Source organism: Chelonia mydas, chromosome 2 (genome assembly GCF_015237465.2).
Source record: "Chelonia mydas isolate rCheMyd1 chromosome 2, rCheMyd1.pri.v2, whole genome shotgun sequence".
NCBI classification, from domain to species: domain Eukaryota; kingdom Metazoa; phylum Chordata; order Testudines; family Cheloniidae; genus Chelonia; species Chelonia mydas.
Genome location: NC_057850.1, coordinates 230,818,311 through 230,837,584, shown reverse-complemented (window position 1 = coordinate 230,837,584; position 19,274 = coordinate 230,818,311). Strand labels below are relative to the sequence as shown.

The following is a 19,274-nucleotide window of genomic DNA, read 5'->3' as shown; positions in this document are numbered from 1 at the left end:
CCCTCTCTCTCTCTCTGGAGCCTGCTCAAAGCTCATTTATTGGCAAGATTGATGGCAGGGTAGAGACTGTGGGGCGAGCACAGGCTCACTCCACAATGCACTTAAATGATTAGGGAATATTGGACACCTTGGCTGGAGTCAGCTGTTTGTCCTTCAGTCTCTGAGTTGCACAGAGCTGCCTGCCAGCTGTACATCAGTGCAGCTAAGCAGGCCCTAGGATGAGCCATTTAGTATTGATGATAGTGCAGTAGTCCTGAGCTGATCAATAGCATCGTTCCTTCTCTGCCTGGGCTAAGAGCTAATGAGACTAGTTGGTGCATATGTGATGACTAGAATTTAATTATATATCAGATTGATTTTCAATTAGAACTCTAGGGAGCTGTTCGCCAGCATTTCAAACTGGTGCACAAGGCCCTATCTCCTGTTCAACCCCTTTTCTCCCCAGTTTCCTGCCTCACATGGAAAAGCTTGCAGACTCTCTTCATCAGAGAGTGAAGAGCTTGCATGCTGCCAGTGTTAATATTTAGAGGATCAGCAACTACCTGAGAGTGAGGGGATGAAGGAGGAAATTAGGGGGGAACAAAGATCTAATTATTATTATTATTATGCTGCAACTTTTTTCTAGAGAGTTTAATGAATGTGTCCCCGTTCTCACTTAGGAGAGGCAGACTATCCCCTGTATTCAAGCTCTATCTGGGTCCAGGCATAGGGCGAAAGGATGGCTCATGTTACTCCTATCTTTAAAAACGGGCGAATGTATGAACAAAGAAATTGTAACCTAGATAGTCTAAACTGAGTTCCAGATAAAACTGTGGAAACTAACATACAGAACTGTCACCAAGGAAGTGGGAACTAGAAGGGTTTTTATGAAAGTTAGTTGTTGCTAATCCAACTTAATTCCTTTTTTTGGAGTGGTCTTAAGGCTGTTGACATAGGGGATATATGTGATGTCCTTCTAGATTTTAGCAGGGCTTTTGACAAAGTGCAACCAAAGAGTGAACTGTAGATAAATAGCACAAAGCAAGTTTATTAAATGAGTATAAGATGTCAATGGGTCTCAGTGAAGAGAAGACATTCGTTAGGGATTGGTATTGTGACTACACTGGATGCTTTTCAGTGCTGTCCCTATGGAGAAGCAAAATTTTCTGACAAACCCAAATCAGAAATATTATTAATTTAAATGACGTACAACAGAAAACCTTCAGAAAAAATTAAACTCAGATGGATTTTAAAGACCCTAAAGTGATGTGTTTTGAACCTAAAAAATAAGGCAACTGGAACTCAGCGGGTGACCATCAGAAATGTTCTAGAAACAAGGGGGATTTGTGATTCCGTAAGATGGGAATGGGCTGATCAGCTGCAGCAAAGAAGGCCAATGGAATGTGTATTATGATGGCCCCAGGCTTCCTCCAGCACACTGGTCCTGTTTTCTGCAGCAAGGCTCCCAATTTCTGTGAAAGATCCTTTATTTATTTACCCAATAGTGCTTATAACAAAAGTACCTATGCCAGGCACACAGCAGTAAGTACTGACGTTGTACAAGGATGGTAACTAATAGGCAGTTCTGCCCTTTGTACAAACTAACACGGTAAGCTACAAAACATTTACAGAGAAAAGGAAAATAACAGCATAAATGTTCAGCAAAAGCCTAACTGAACAAAAAGCCTTGCTGCATAATCTGAAGCTCACATTTGCATTCATGCTTTCTGCAGTGACATAAGACAAACTAAAAACAAAGATGCAACTAATCAATTCATCTGGCATTCTAGAGCTTGATCATTCTGCCATTGGAGTCAATGGTAAAACTCCATTTGACTTCCGTGGTGCTGAATCAGCCTTTTGGGCTATGTCTACACAGCAACTAGACACCCACGGCTGGCCGATGCCAGCTGACTGACCGGACCTTGGGCTGCAGGTCAGTTTTATTGCTCTGTAGACTTCCAAGCTTGGGCTGGAGCCTGGGACTTTGCAAGATGAGAGGGACCCAGTGCTTGTGCTGCAGCCTGAGCCCAGAAGTCTATACTGTAATGAAACAGCCCTGAGCCACTGGCGGGTTTTAATATCAGTGTAGATATACCCATAGTGCTAAGCAAAGTATCAAGTTTCTTTTCCAGTGCTGCTGCCTGCTGGTCATTCTTGGCTTGGTACATGCTGACATCCTAGAGAAAGCAGCTGCTAGAACCCATAAAGGGTTCTGGCAGCAGGGAAAGGGTTAAGTGAAGCTTCTAACAGCCTGTTTAATGCTAAATTTGTCCATTGCTGAGATCAGTCTGAATGGCAACAATATACATGTTTCATATTTAGGGGGTTTACTCCCAAGAGAAACTTGGCTGAGAATCTGACAATGTGCAGAGTAAACATTCCAGCTTTTTTCCCCCCTATACTGAACCCAACCTACCCTTGGAGACAGGATTCTTTCAGAGAATGTTGCGTATTGTGTGAGGGATTTTTGTACAGGCACTCATCAGCACTGCGATTGAGATGGGTTCACGTTAAAATGCTATGCACAAGTAAATGAAAAGCTGTGTTACTGCCTTCTAAGAACACCACATGCCTTAGGAAAATTCAAGTAGGCAAAGCAGTTTGAGCACCACCATCTGTCTCGGCAGTTCTGGGATCATCATTTTAACTCATCGATCCTGCATCCCACAAGCGCATTCACAGGTCCTGAAATAGGGGCACCGGAACAGGGCAGAGACCAGGGGGCCATGACCACCCACACACTTTTAAAAGGGGGGGCTATTCCCTCCCACATTTTCCCAGCCATAAGGGCAAGCGACAGAGTGGAGGGGTGGAAAAGAACAAGTGGGCGGTGGGGTCTTGGGGGGAAGCGGTGGTGCGAGGATGGTGCCTCGGGGGAATAGGCGGTGCAAGGGTGGGGGCTCAGGGAGAAGGGGGGGCGTGGGGGCGGAGCCTCAGAAAGAAGGGGCGGGGCAGAGGCAGAGCCACAGTTCAAGCACCAATGGCTCCCCCGACTTTTAGGGACCTTTTGCTACTCCTGTCCTGAAATCACTTTCACAGCCTATATACCATCAGATTGAAAACCAATGATATTTTGGATGCAAGGTGATGAAAAATTCCCATGCCTTGACACATTCTGTCTCACGTGTTATGACCTTGTAAATAAATTTGCAAAGAAACAGCCACAAGTTCAGATGGAAACACACCTAGCTTGAACAATTTCCCCATCCCCAAAAGTGAACCTTGACGGTTCAAAAACATTCTGAAGAGACGTGCACACACTGTGTGGCATCTTTTCTGCTGCACTTGTACTTTAGCTTGTGTATCTGTAGGAAGTGTCATTCAAAACATTTACCCTGCCCTCCAACTTCCTTGAATGTATTTATTTTTAAAAAAACAGTAGGGCCCAAGCTAACAAACATAGAACTTACACCCGTGAGCAGTCCCGCACTGAAACCACTGGGACTGCTCACAGTAGAAAGCATACAGCTAGTAGTAAGTGTCTGCCAGAATCAGGCCTTTAGTGTTGAAGGCTGAGTAACACCAGCAACACCCTGCAGCTGAGCACGAGACACATGAATAGTACGAACATCTTGTCTGTCTGTGGACCTCAAAACACCAGCAAGTTCAAGTACACAAAGTTCCACCAATCAATAAAGTCCATCCTTAGAGTAGACATTTATGTGGTTGTAATAGATACTGTACCTTTTATACCAAGGTGAGAAAAATCCACAATAGAAAGGACTCAAATGAACTGAAGTCAGATGAACTGTCACCATCAGCATTTCATAGAGCTCTGTTATCTCTTGTGCCTCCCTGTCTTAGTTTTGCTTTGAATGCTCACTTTTTGGCTTCGACATGTGGACGCTGGAACAAAGATGGAAATGGGTAATGTATTACAGAGGGGAAGTTACTTGAATTCTCTCTGGAACTGATGAGACAAAAGGAAACTATAAATAAATTAGCTTTACTATGAGATTAAGAGCACTTCACAATTAAAGTTTCGTTCTTCTCATGAGGATTAGACCCATCATTTCAGTTGGTGTCACCTGACACTTAGCACTTCAGGGTGTGAAAAGCGCACAACATAATGAGCACAACATTAGGGAATGAAAGGAGTGCAATAGCAGCCCTCTCCCCAAGGGAGCCACCTCTCATTCAGCAGTAGAGTGCTCATTGGAATATTTTCTCAGGCAATCCTAAACCAAGGTTTAAGAGAAAGGATTGTCACAGAGAAACAAGCCTCTGAAAGAAGCGGCAACAGGATGTTTTTGTTCTTCACTCAATAGAGGACAAGGCTGACGTGGAACCTGCCGGTGCTCTACTTAGGGCAAAAAATGAGCCATAAAATGAGAACTGAGTTTTACCTTGGGAAGGCAAGAACTAGGGGCAGGACAAACCCAGACACGTTTGGATTCAAACTCTCATGCAGCTCTGGAGTAGCTAAACAAGGATTCTCCCCTCTGCCCATACTCTGGAGATAAGCTACCAGAGCACAAAGATCCTATCCAGCCATCTTGTCCATGCATCCAGCCTTCTCTTGCAACTTGTGCTCTGGAGATGGGGAACTTTTCTTGGCCAGTTCTTTACCTTGTGGCCCAGTTGCTCAGTTGTGCGTCTCCTGAACCACGCTTTCAGCATTTGGGTTCAGGTCAGTAGAAAGCAGTGTAGCTAGGTTTGATAAGGCTTAAATACAACTCTAAACCAGTAATTCGCGGTCATGTAAGCTCCTGTAGGAACAACCTGACAAGTGCAACTTCTCAGAGCTCCTGTGGGCAGATAAGATCCATTTTTAACACAGATAGGACAAATTTGCCATAGAAAACTGATATTTATCTTCTGGTTCATCTCCCTCCTATGCTTCCTCTGGCTAACGTGAAAACTGGACCAAATCCCTATGTTCAGTGAGCTGTTTGTGTTGTTTCAGTAATGACACATCAGTCCACTCTTAGCTCTCTTATCATCTTAAATGTCAAGCGGGAGTGACATGTCTAGTATGCTGACACCATCATACTGGCTCCAGGAAGTAGGAACATTTCACTCCTTTCCCTATAACCTTCCCATACTTCCTATTCATCTCTGATGCCAAAATGCTCTTCTTGGTTTTCCAAAGTCTCCATGGACTTGCCTCATCTTACTTCTGAGCTCTGATGCGCCAGTTCCCTTCCTGCTCATTCCAATCCTCCAATCACAACCCTGTCTCTGTGTCTGTTCCCCGCAGCTCTCCATGATTACAGTCTATATTTTCACTAGTCCTGTCACATTTAACTGGGCTTGTCTCTCTTCGGACTTCATCTTAAAATCTTTTCTCCTGACTTTAGCCTAACTTGAATTTCCACTCACTTCTGTAACCTTCCATTTCCTCCAACCTCCCTCTCCTGCATCTGCTCTGCAAAAACACTGATTTACAAAGCATCTGGAGGTCTTCAGATATGGTCCTCTTTTCTTTGACTCCCCTCTATCTCTGCCTATCATTTCTTCCTCTCTGCCTGTATGACAGTCCTTTTGCCAAAAGCATTTCCTCTCTATTCCACTACTCACTGTCAGGTTTTCCTTGTGATACTTTACAGGGAGTACACTATGTAAAATTTTTATTGTACCGTATCCTAGGGAACCAGCCATTTTTAGTGTTATCAATAGCGTTACTAGAATTAACGTGATTATAAGGAAGCTTGATGTGAGGCAGGAGCCAATCTACAGATTTATTTACATCAAAGAAAGAGACAGCAAGTCTTGTAACGTGTGGAGAGAATGTATGACAGCATCTTGAAAGGCATATACCAATTACATCAGGCTAAAACAAAATCCTGAAATAATAATAGGTCTTTATAAACCCAGCCAAGTTTTCGCCTCATCTGTCTCACATGCTAGTGAAACTTTTATGTTCCCTTTGCCATCTTTTATATTCAGATAGCAGAGCAATTATTCCCAGAATAGCTCATCTCTAAATGTGATTGCATAGACACCTGTACCCATCCCAGACGATAGAATCAGTACTTGCTAAGCAACATGATGGGTATCATCAAGAAAAATGTATAGATGGCAAAAAATAGGCAACATTGCAAATTATTCCTGCAAAGAAATAGGACATTTTGCACAATACCACACACGCAGAAACATGTAGATTTCATGATGTGACCATCTCCATGATATTAAGATTGTGAGTTACCTAAGGTCAGAAAATCAACCCACAATTCTAAAGCGATGCCCTGACATGACTGAACAGGATTCTGTCTTGGGGATGAGCAAGGATATGGCGCACCCACTGTGTCTGAAAACTATAATTACAACTAGCTATAAACCAGATTCTATTCTATGTGCTGCAAGCACTGGTTGCTACTTGGATTCCACCTCGTCTCTCTCATGTCCAGCTCTGCCTCCACCCAATAAGGCAATATTACTGCTCAAAGCAGGAAGAGGACCAGAGAAGCTGCTAACCCATGCAATACTTCCATTTCACACCCTTCTCTGCAACAAAGTCCAGCTCCACTCAGCCTCCCGATTAGTAGGTTAGGTGGGGCTAGAACCCACAAATGGATTTACAACTATGCACAGTCCTGCTGCTGCTGCTCCTTGCAGAGCTGGAGACCCTGAACTAGCCACTTTAGAGTAAGTGCCCCTAGGGCTGCCTCAGATTGCTTCATTTCTTCCCCACAAAAATATCCTGTGCCAACCCTATCTACTAGAGGCTAGTGTGCAGTGCAGGATTTTGCCCTAGATATATATGACACACTCTGAGGATTTTGGAACTAGCGGAGACTCTGAGTGCGAGATGTGAATCAAAGAGCTGTCTTGTGATGCACGGACCCGCTGCCGAATGGAGCGGCCCTCACAGTACCAGGAACTCTCAGAAGGCAGGGGCTTTTGTGGTGGTAGCTATGCAGAGAAGGATGCGTGCAGCCCTACATCTGTGTGAAGTTGGGAGGGTCACCCTGTTGTTAATCTCTGTGCTTAGCACCAGGCCTCTATATATGAACTTTTTAATTTGCTTCCAGGACTCTAATTTTAAGCACCCTGTTCACCGATAGCTGCATCTCATTAACTCCCAGATTAGGATAAATGCTGAGTATCGGGTGTTGCCAACATCTGACAATTGTATCATGAGTCTCATGGTATTTTATGCTTTTATTAAAGCCCCAGATCCTGGAGGCAAGTGATTACTAGAGCTGAACGGTAATGGGGTTATCCACTCTGGGAAAAATTCTAAGTTTCTGATGTTGTTGCTGTTGTTCATGTTATTCTGTAGCAGCAGCAGCTCAGCCAGAACTGGCAGCCTGGATAGCTGGCCAGGGGGGGAACTGGCCTTCCAGTTCCCCAGGGAGCCAACAAGGCGGGAAACTGACCACCTGGCTTCCTGGGAGTCCATAGGAGCCAGGAAGCTGGGGGCTTGCCTGGGGTGCTACCCCAGAGTCTGGACCCTAGTAGCCCAAGCTGCTGTGTAGCCATGGCCCTGGGACCTTGGGAGCCAGAACTCCCAGGTTCCCCATTCCCCATCAGTCCACCGGGGGCCTGCAAAGGCCCTGGGCAGGCGAGCTGGCAGGAAAACAGGCTGGAAATTTTCCAAGTAGCTCTTGTAATTATGAGAATCTCCACTTTCATTTATAAAAAAATAAGTTTCTAGCCATCATGGATGGTGAGAAAAAGCTTGAAAACAGGAACTGAAATGTGCCCAGAAGGCAAATGAAAAGTGCTTCTAGTTTTTAAAAAGCTCATGATTTGTATGCCAATTTCAAGATTTTTTATTTTATTTTATTTTTTAGGGTGGGTGAGTCATGATTTCTGAATTCTTGGGGTTGGCAATACTGTACTGGAAGTAGCAGTGGGCCATGGACCATGCTTGAGGAACCTCTGGCTTTAAGGAATTCCTCATCTTCCTGTCTCACTTTAAGTTATAAATCAAACCTGTTTAGAGCCATCTTTTCAAAGAACCATCGACCTGATACCCATAACTTAAATTTAAGAGTCAACAGTCAAATTAAAATCATACCGTTGTATGATGGCCCTTCAAATTGTATTAGAGATAGCAAATACCGCTAACATTTTCTGCAGAAATTTGCGTCAATAAAATAGTGTATTCACCTTGCTTGCCTTGGTATCCCTTTTTTGTTCACTTTGCACTAACATTTTAGCTAACATGACGCCTGGCAGGACTGCTCGTGGATACAGGGAATTTTGTTTTAAGAGAATATTGGAAATTATTGTGAAAAATTCTGATGTTGAGTATTTTCACCAGAGCAAGTTGCTAATAGTATGTGCATGCACTCAGCAAACAGAAACATACAGCTCCCATTTTGAAATTCAGATGCTCACAATGACCTGCTCACAAGCAATCTGCACACAAGCAGTTAGTCATAGAAATTGTTTGTCAATAATTTGGAATAATTGAATACATCGAGAAAGTCACAAGATGCTTTGCACACAATTCAACAAGAGTGAAACTCAGCCCTGTGCAGTATGTTAGCAAAAGGCCTAAGTACCACAGAAATCCCAGTTAACTCCATCTGGAATTAAGTGTTGCATGTTCCTTGTGTTTGTTCTCTGAATGTCACCCCAACAAAGAGATGAAGTTGGTCACACAAATTACTAACCACTCTCTCTCACACACACACACCCCCTGAAACCGAATATATATACATTAAAATACTTTTAATCATCCTCTTTTCAGACATGTGTTGGCTTGAAAGCAATGCATGAACCAAATGCTTTATATTTATTTAATTGATTTACTGAGTATATTTATACAAGAAAAGTTCCTTGGGCTTTGGTAGCACAATTTTCAAAGAGGCCCTGTGATCTAAATCCCATCTGTGAATCCCCCTGCAGAAGTAATATTTGGGGAGTGTTATGACAGGCAGATGTTCTGAAACAGGGGAACATTGTGCCTGTTTGAAAGCAATGTGAGATGTGCACTTAAGAATTCTTTTGGTGCAGAGCGTTGTATCAAATGTAAGACATCTTATATTTTGGATTGACAAACATTGAGCATCCCTGGAGAACAGCAACATCTGAAAGTAGGAAGGCAAATAGTTAACAAGATCAATTTCCAGCATGGAGCAAAGATTATAAATTCTAAGTGGGAGAAAGGGAGAGGCTGAGGGAAAGCTCCACCAGAGAGAAGTTCTGCTTTTTGACACCATAATAATAGTACTTGGCACTTAACGTGTTCAAAGGCTACTACAAATGTTAATTAATCCTCCACACCTCTGTGAGGTAGAAGGACACATACTGCTTTATAGAAGGAGAAACTGAGACAGAGAGATCAAATGACTTGCTCATGGGCACATACTGAGTCAGTCGCAGTGCCCTGGCTAGAACTCAGCCAAAAGTCCTCAGATTTTGGGCAAAGTCTTAAGGCCTGAGATACCCGCAAAAACCTGAGGCCAGGTCAACACTAGAAAAGGTCTGCCAGTATAGCTATACTGGCAAACCCTCCTAGTGGAGACTCAGCTTACAGTGACCAAAAAGTGCTTTTGCTCCCATAGCTTATACCAGTTCCAGAAACAAAATCAACTTAGGGTGACCAGATGCCAGACGTCCCGATAAAATTGGGACTGTCCCGATTTTTAGGTCTTTGTCCCGCATCCCGAACGATGCACAGTCGGGACACCATTTATCCCGATATTGTGGCTTTGGCCGCTCCGGCGGTTTTTTGGGTTTTTTTCGCTTCAGCAACTCCGGCCGTTTTTTTTGTTTGGTTGGTTTTTTTTGCTTCCCCCATGCGGCCCGATATTTTCTCTGTTACATCTGGTCAGCCTAAAATCAACTAGGCTGGCAAAAGTGCTTTGGTGCTGATATAACTATGTCTACACAAGGGCTTTTACTGGTACAGAAATGTCACCACAGTACCATACCCCAAACCGATGTGGCTATGCCAATAAAAGTTTCTAATGCAGACCTGGCCTGAATCTCAGGCCAAAAGCCTGACATTAGGCAGCTAGGGACCCTTTCTGCTTTGTTCCAACACAGTACCAACCCTTGCAATTTTATCAGAATATTGATGTTTTCTTAGCCCTGTTTCCTGGAGTCATGTTGTTAAATGAGAATCTCAGCTTGCATTAGAAAAAAGTAAGTTTCTAGCACTCATGGTTACAGAGAAAGGCTTGAAAATGTGAATCCTAAGGACTCAAATCCCAGAGGCAAATAGAGATTCCAACATTTATTATTCTTAAAATCTCGTGATTTTTAAGCCATTCCCGTGATTTCTTTGTGGCATTCTTTGAAAGCTTGGGACTGGCAATACTGGGTAGGTTTCCTTCCACCAGGGTCCTCCGAGGATCCAGACTACTTTAGGCTGGTGATTCCAGCCTGACTAGAGAGAGCTTAGCCTTACCTTGGTTTTGCAAGGATCAAGACAGAACATGCATGTGACAGGCAAAAGAGATATAAACAAACCCCAGCAGAGTAGGCTATCTGCGGTACTTGTCTGGCCTCATCATCATTGTAGTACCTGAGGACCGCACAGTCTGTTGTAGTTAGCCTCAAAACACCCCTGAAAGATAAAGAAATACTATTATCCCCATTTTAGACATGGGGCACAGAGAGTGACTTGCAGAGAAAGTCTGTAGAAGAGCAAAGAATTGTATCTAGGTTTCTCATGACCCATTGCTGGCACCCAAACCACTGGACCGTCCCTCCTCATCTTTGTTTGGTGGTGGTGTTTTTTATGTAGGTGTATGTATGTATGTTTAAGTAATAACTTTGGGAATTTATAATACAGCAATGTACTGATATTGTGTGCTGAGGGTGAGGATCACAATATATATATTCTGCATTACAAACACGTGTATCTGGCCTAAAATCCTACCCTGAGGTGCTGATACTAGACACCATATCAAACATTAGAGTGATCTGGTGCCAGCAGAAAATCACAGGAAAAGGAGATTCCAAAGCGAGGAGGAAGTGTTAGATAGCATGGCTGGCTCTAATCTGACAGCTCTGTTTCCACTGGATTTCAAGATGTATTTCCTTCCTTGAGGTGTGGCTCAAGCCTCCTCCCTCGGGTTTGCTAATCAGAGTGGCTTCTTCCCCTTGCTCATATGGGTTGGGTCCTAGGTATTTGTTGCAGCTCCTGAGGTCTCCACCCAAGGTGGCTCCACTCTGTGCCTGGGACAGCTGGGTTGCTGTCCCCTGGGGAAAAGACTAACCCTACTGTCACCGGGGTCTAATGGGGGTCATAACTGTGAGTGCCAATATTAGCTCAGACTGTCCAAACTGGTGGTATATTCTATCGGTAGATTTAACCAAACCAGCAATGTATGTGTGCTTCTGGATCTCTTTATTAGCTCACCATAAAGCCACTGATAGTCCCCTTAGCGCTCCAGTCTGATTTACCACCTAGACCAACTGGACTACTGTGAGGAAAGGTTATTAAAACCAAAAGTCACCACACACTAGGTTACTCCCAATCTCAAAGAACTGTTCACTCACCCCAAGTCACCAGATGCTCAGGATCTCACCAGAGATAACGCTGCCAGCCAGTGACTTCAGTAACTAACTAAAGTTTATTAGCTAAGAAAGAAATGAGAGTTATTCATAGGTTTAAAGCAGGTAAGTTGCACTACAAGTGAATTAAAGCTTGTAAATCCAAAATGTTAGCCGGGATGTTATATCTGCTTGTTTTTATAAATCGCTCTGGATTTGCCCAAAGAGCATTGCAGACCTCAGTCCTTTATTCAAAATTGTCCTTGTCAAAGTTTATCAGTTCAGAGATGAGGTATGAAAGGTAATCAGGGGGACTTTGTTCTTGCCTTTTATATCTTGACCCCTTTTCTGGAAAAATCCTGACTGTGTCCTCATTGTGTACATGCAGGGTTACACACAGGGTTGCCAAGCCTCCAGGATTGTCCTGGAGTCTCCAGGAATTAAAGATTAATCTTTAATTAAAGATAATGTCATGTGATGAAGCCTCCAGAAATTCATCCAACCAAAGCTGGCAACTCTAGTTACACAGCTTCAAAGTCTGCATGCTTTTCCACCAGCCCCTCCATCTGAATTGCAAATCTTTGCCTGCCTATTCTACATGGAACAGCGATGTAGTGAGGTGTCTCTGGGACTGACAAGCAGGAGCATTTGTTTATAGTTCTTTTGTTACTCCTGAAATGCTAACCTGTGGGCGTTTCCCAGACTCACAATAGGTTTGAGTTACAACCGCATAGGAAAATTTCTAAACTCTACGCTGATACACACATTATAATAATCCCTTGTGGGGATCAGAGACCCATAAACTGTTCTGCTTCTCTCAGCTCCAGACTCAAAAGTTCCAAAAGCAAAACTAAACCTAGTCCCTGAGTCAGGCTGTCCTCTTTCACCAAGGGACTAAGCAAGCCTGGCTCATCTTTGACACACAAACTGCCTATATAAATCACCCTGTCACCCCATCAGAACCCCCATCTCTACTGACTGTTCTAGAAGTTTCTAGTCTACTCTGTCTCTGCACCAAATTCTAGGCAGGCTTGGAAATGCTGTGTGGAGGCTCTGAAACCATAGTCGCTGTAGTCCATCGAGCAGGTCCCCTAGAAGCTCAGTCCAGCGTTCCAGGAACTGACAAACTCCACATGGGGTTACAAAAAAAAAAATAATGTATTTTTCCCCAGGAGGAGTTTATAAATGTGATATAAGGGCACGAGAATACTTTGAGACACAAGCTTAAGTTTCAGCAGAGATTTTTTTTATCATACAATTAAAATAAAAAGTTTGGAAGTAACTTACTGGCTTGAAACACAAAACAAGTTAAAGAAAAGTCTCTCTATTGTAACAAGAAAGACAGACAGTCAACAACGTCTAGGTTCACATCAGAGTCAAGTAAGTGTGTGCTCTGGTCATGAATTTCAATAGTTTGAGGACTGGACTTTTTTAAATCTCTAAGAAAATACAAAAAAATGTTTCCTAAAAAATATTTTCAGGAAGTGAATACAATATGGACATACACTTCAGATTATCAGAGAGAGATGGAGAACCTTTCTGGTTTTGATAAAAAAGCCCTGCTAGATTTTTTTCTGTATCAAAACTTTCAGCATAAACTAACCAGTGAGAAAGAAAGAAAGAAAGAAAGAAAGAAAGAAAGAAAGAAAGAAAGAAAGAAAGAAAGAAAGAAAGAAAGAAAGAAAGAAAGAAATTCATGCTGCAGCCTCAATAATGCCAACAATGATTAATGTGCTAATTGATGTGGCATTTGTACATCTGCCCATGCTGGAAGCTCGATTCAGCATCATTCTACAGTGTCCAATGGATTGTTCTGTGGTGAGAAGAGTAGAACTGTTTCAGATTAACTGGTTTTTAAGAACAGGTTAGACAAACACTCATCAGGGATGGTCTAGTTATACTTAATCCTGCCTCAGCGCACTGGGGATGGATGAAATGTTCTGTTGAGGTCCCTTCCAGCCCTACATTTCTATGATTCTATTACTCTCCTTTAATTCTTTATTAATAGAATCCTGTAACAGCCATTTCATTATTTTGCCTGGGATCAATGTCAGGATGACCTGGGTCATCCTGTTTACACTTTTAAAATATTGGCTCATTAGCTTGCTTCCACTCTTCTGGAACTTTTCCTCAGCTTCAAGACATATTAAAAATCAACATCAACAATCGAGAGAGAACCTCGGCCAGCTCTTTTAAAACTTTCTGATGCAAGTTATCTGACCCTGCTGATTTAAAAATGTCTAACTTCAGTAACTCCTGTTTAACATCCTCCTGAATTATTGTTGGAATGAAAAGTATTTTATCATGGTATGATATGTCTATATCATCTAGCTTTTTCCCAAAAATCAGAACAGAACTATTTATGGAAAACATCTGCATTTGCTGCATTATTATTGACAATTCTGTCATTTCCATCTAGCAATGAACCAATACCATTGCTACGATTTTGTAAATACTTTAAAGAAGTATTAAAGTTTAAAGTAAATGCTTTGAAAAAACTCCTGAAGACAAGCCGCGAGTGGAACTAACACTCAGGACTCTAGGCACTGGGTAAGTCTGGGCAGGAAATGCCTCACTGAATTTTCCTGCCTTGCTGGTTCCAGCCTGCATATTTCTCCAAATGGGAGGAGACAATCCTGCCTCTGGCTTCTGTGTATATAATTCTATTGGTTGTACATCCTTCCCTCCCCTATTTACTTTATGAAATAAAAATAAATAAATCAGGAAAAAAATAAAATATATTCTGTCTATTTTAGATATGCCTCTCTTTCTATATACATAGAGATACAACCACCAAGGAACACGTTCCAGACCAGATCCTCTGCTACGGCTGGGGACTGCAGGGTGCAGGTGGGCATCAGAGAGTACCAAGATAGTGTAAAGGTTCCCCGTTGTACTATCCTGATGCTGGAGCTGCCATGTGCATGGCCAGTCCCCAGGGGGCCGAACAGCCAGAGGGTTCTTCTGACTTATACTGTCTGCTAACAGTGGCAAAGAGCTAAAACAGAACACAGGAATTAGCATTGAGAAGAGTCATCCCAGCCAAGTCCTCCTTTCTTAGGGCCACATCCTCCACACAGGCAGCAGGAAGGGGTCTGGTATAAGGCCCCTAGCTCATCTGTGCCCCTTGCACTGGGGTGATTCTCCTGGGGCAGAACAGGACAAAGATGGAAATTGCTGGCAGCATGGCTAAGCTGCATCCCAGGATGTAGCCCTTTGTGTGCCTGGGAAATATAAGACTTTGACCAACCATTCAAAAAAGTAAAATGTATTTCTGCCAGGCTGTGTTTAGCCCACAGAGCACACACAGTGACTCTTAAGCCTGCGCAATTTGCAGGTCGCATTCCTATAAGGATAGAACTTGCCTAGAGGCCAGCATGCAGACATCTACTGCAATCATGTATCATCTTTACTGTTAGAAATGCCCCTTCTCATTATGCAGTCTCTGGAGGAACTTGACAGGGCCCAGGCTTATTCCCAAAGAGATAAAAGTTAAAAGGTCACACGTCTGGGTCGCAGGTTAAAAGGCAGATAAAACATCCTGCCTTCAGAAGCAAAATCCAAGGTAAATCAAACCAGCTCCCAAGAAATCAAGTCAGGCCGAGCTCCAGCGACAGGACGCAAATGCCCTTATTTTGAAACTCCTGGTTTCTTTTCTTTTTTTTCCCCCTTCAATGTTTTATTTTATTTTTTTCCAACACTGGTTAAACAAAACAAATCTAAGCATACACAGATAAAAAACAAAGGGACATGAAACTCTGACTGCCTTCCAATGTCTGAAAAAAACCTGGATTTAAATCTGGAAAGATACAATTCTTTATAAAAATTATTACTGTAACCAGATAGGGACACAATTGTTCGACCAGATGGTAATTTTAAGGGGACTTGAAATAACAATGCAGGTAATGCCACTGGCTCACTTGCACCTAGTGGGCCAAAGGCTGAGAAAAGCACCTCCTGCTGAATTTGGACCACATATTTTTACACACAAGATATTGAATAGATAGTATTAGACTCAGTCTCCCAGACGGAATTTCTGCAAATGGAGTGGCAGAGAGATATACACAAACACAGGGCCCAATCTCTTGGCAGATACTACCATGAGGAGCATGCCTACTTAGATCTTGCAAACCCACACCCACATGAGCAGTCCCATTGAGTAAGGACTTCTTGGTGTGATTAAGGGTTTGCAGAATCATCCTTCATTTTTCTCCAATCTAGTGTTGCTATGAGCAACACAGAAATACTAGTGCATGGTATACCAGGAGCATGCCTACTTGTGTTTGTGTCTAGCTCCTAAGGTGTTAAAAAAATTAAGAACCATTCCATCTTCAGTTTCACGCATATAGACCCAGCTCCTTTTCCCAATGACAACCATGAGTGTTTTGCCATTTCAGTTGCTTCTTCGCTAGTACTGCCTCTGTACGCAGTTGAACCTTAAGGCCCCAAGCTTTTCAGCACATTACTGATATTAGGAACCAGCCAATTCTGACCTGAACATTATTGAACAGGCATATGGGAAAGAGTGAAAGGACCCAAATAACTCAAATAGGAATAAATAGGATAATAAAACAGGGATTCTACAGGGATGCCACAGGGGGTCAGTTTGTTTCCATGTGTTGCTCTGCTGGAGAGCACCTAGAAGGGCAGGAAAAAAAGGCTTCCTTAAAGGTGAAGTGTAAATGACATTTACACTTTTAATTTACTTCTGCAAACCCACATGTGCTGACTGCTCCCTCTCATTAGACTGATGGTGGCATTCACCCAGATAATTAAGACTGACTTCTAAAACCACGCTGGCCAGCTCTGCTCTTTGATTACGTCTTTATAGTGCTCCAGACTGGTTGCCAGCACCATAAGACTAGCATCAGGGTTAGAATGGAAACAAACAAAATCTATCTACAGTATTTATATGGGCCCATTACAACAGTACCTGAAAATGCCTCACACTCTTTCAGGAGACAAGGTGGGTGAGGTATATCCTGGGACCAACTTGGCTACAACACCACGGCACACCACAGTCTTTCGTGTATGTATCTTCACAACACCCCTAGGAGGTAAACTTGTACTACTAGCCCCATTTTACAGAGGGGTAATTGGAGCACAGAGAGCCTAAGATCTGGATGCACAAAAGGAGCTAGGCATTGTGATGCTGAGCATCACAGCACCTAACCTAGAAAATCACCGGGCTTCACAAAGCCTGAGCTAGGCACTCAGGTTCCCTCTACAATGAATGGGGAAATATAGGCACCTTCTAAAGAGATCCACAGAAGCCACAAGGCTAGGCAGGGAGCCACCTAAACTAATCAATGGGGTGTGGGCTAAGTCCCGCCCACTCACAAAGATAGGCACCTACCTAAATCTAGGCTGCAGGGAGGAGCTTATTTTAGCAAGTAATCTTCAACTGTGAACCCTCTCCTGGAGTCAGGTACCTGTGCAGTTTTCACACAAAGCCAAGAAAGGTTGGGGAGGAGGAGGACCTCCCTCAGAACTTTTAGCCCAGTGGATAGGGGACTGCCCTGGGATGTGGGCAAAGGGATTTAAACAGGGATCGAGCACATATCAAGTGTGTGCGCTAACCACTGAGAAACGGGATATTCTGATGTGAGGCTCCCTCAGTCTCTCCTGCTGACGGAGGGTGGTTAGAGAGAGAATGACTCCATAGCCTGGTAGTTCAAGCACTCACCCAGGAGGTGGGAGACCCAGAATCCAGTCCCCTTGCTCCAATGAATCTTTAATTATTTGTCCACAGCTTCACAGGGGACGCTGGGGGAGGCCCTTCCCTACCTTAGAATATCTCATACCCCAGAGGTTACAGCACTGAGCTGAGAGGTGAACTGAGGATCTCCCACTGAGTACCCTAACCCCTGGGATAAAAGTTATGAAGGAGGTTCTCCTCCTCCTTCCCACCCCATCCCCGCTCCCCCCGCTGTTTTGTGTGAATTCTTACAGGGCTTGATCCACTAAGCGTGGGCAGAGGATTCCTACTGGATCAGGCCCCACATGTTACTTAGGCAGCCAACGCCTCTCTTACTCTGGTTTGTGGATCATTTTGAGGCTTAGAAAGGAGATAGGTGCCTGGACACCTAGAGTGTGCATACCCAGAGGCACAAACATAGGCACCTAGGGTACTTTTATTGCAAAAACCTAGGCACCAAGTGAGTTTAGGCATCTACAGGTTCAGCGGGAGAACTATGCATTGCAGTGGAACGAAAACTGGGACTTAGGCATCTCACTCCTTTTGAACATCTAGGCCTAAATGACTTGCCCAAGGTCACACAGGACGTCTATGGCAGAGCAGGGGAGCAAATCCTGGACTCACAAGTCCCAGGCTACCAAACTACCCACTGGGTTATTTTTTTTTTCCTAACAAAAGGAAGAAAAAAATATCTCAAGAGTTTTACGGAATAAGAGCAACGTATGTTTGTTAAAACACAAAACTTGCTACAAAATTAATTGTTCAGTATTTTAACATAAAAATAAGTTTTCTTTTCCAAATGTTTCCCTCACAAAGAGAGAAGCACCAGCCAGTCTGGGATGTTAAAAGAACATCAAATGTATAGATCTTCAAAAATAAGACTATATTTTGGCTCATGGTAAATGTCGATTAGAAGCAAAACCAACAAAATGATTAAAGTTTTTAATCTAGCAGCAGATATTGTGTCCTGGAAATCATTATTATTACAGAACAAGTCCTTTGAGATTCATTTTTGGCTTAAAGATTATCATTAAGCACATTTTAAGACCCTTGAAGTTAGTCTGAAGTTAAATCAATATCTAGTTCGACTTGATTGCAGGCCTTTGTTTAAAATTTCCAAGGGATGCAGCCCAGTTTTCAAATGCCAGGAATTCTTGGGCTGGTTTTAACTAAAAAGTCTTCATTCTGAATTTTGGAATATTGGAATATTCTGGGAAAGCTCCAGAAATGATTCTGCCAGGAGTTGAGCAAACAGTTACATAAACCCCCCTTCTAATCTCGGATGCTGACCTAGCTATTCATTCCTTGTTTGCTGTGGTGAGTTCTGTAAATCTAGTTTCCATGGCAGCCATAATCCATGAATAGAGCTGGCTCCATCGGTGGTCAGTTACAACATGCTTTGTCCTTTCTGTGTCCTGTAACTGACTGAATTAAGAGACAGAAAACAAGTGCCTTCAGTAAACATGACCTAATGAGGTCCACAGCTTTCAGCTAATGGGGGCCTAATGGCTTGAAAGGGAATGTAGCTAAACTGCAATATGCTGGGACACTGGCATCTGCTGAAGTGTCATTTTCCACAGAGGTCTCACAAAGGTTTTTAGTTATTTATTTTGATTATTTTATTTACACTAAACTTCCATTCACTTCCTGGATTTTTTAGAGATACATTTATAATTGCGTAAATATGGTATAGTACAAAGGGAGGGATTGAAAGCATTGGTTAGAGCTAAGTATAGTGTGTTCAAGTGCTATCCAGGGTTCCCCCACAATTTTGCAACTCCCCTTTGTTATTGGAAGTTCTAAGCCTCTATAGAACAGAAACTCACCAATTGTATGAAATTGTGCTATGGATCCTTGAGAGACTCCTTGATTCTTGAAAGATATCTTCAAGGGACTCGGATGAGAACCCCACATTTATGTTCATTTGTTAACCAATCAACAGCTGAACCCACTTTTCCAGAGGTCAAAAGAGCAGCATGTTAACTCATTGTTACTAAACTAGCTCCATGTTTCTAAAATCTATTAGCAAAAGGTTTCTGCTGATGATTTTCAAACAAAATTAAACTCTACAAAGAGAGAGAGATGTTCCACTAATTACAAGCAACTTCTTTCATTTCATGCTGAACGATCACATCAATTCATTTCAGTATTAAAATGATTGCTTTATTTGTACTCTCTCATGGCATTTCACAAC

The 19,274-nt window shown here is 42.8% G+C and overlaps 1 long non-coding RNA gene across 2 annotated transcripts; it reads right to left on the bottom strand.

Annotated features, from left to right (window-relative positions):
- Window positions 1–8,670: 8,670 nt before the first annotated feature.
- Window positions 8,671–18,956, bottom strand: LOC122464347. 2 transcript variants are annotated; one of them, XR_006288294.1, is made up of 4 exons: window positions 18,907–18,956; window positions 11,389–11,469; window positions 10,292–10,450; window positions 8,671–8,966 (listed from the first exon to the last, which is right to left on the bottom strand). It is a non-coding gene; the product is annotated as an uncharacterized LOC122464347 (long non-coding RNA). The 2 variants fall into 2 exon arrangements; XR_006288293.1 differs by having other exon boundaries at window positions 10,354–10,450.
- Window positions 18,957–19,274: the final 318 nt, after the last annotated feature.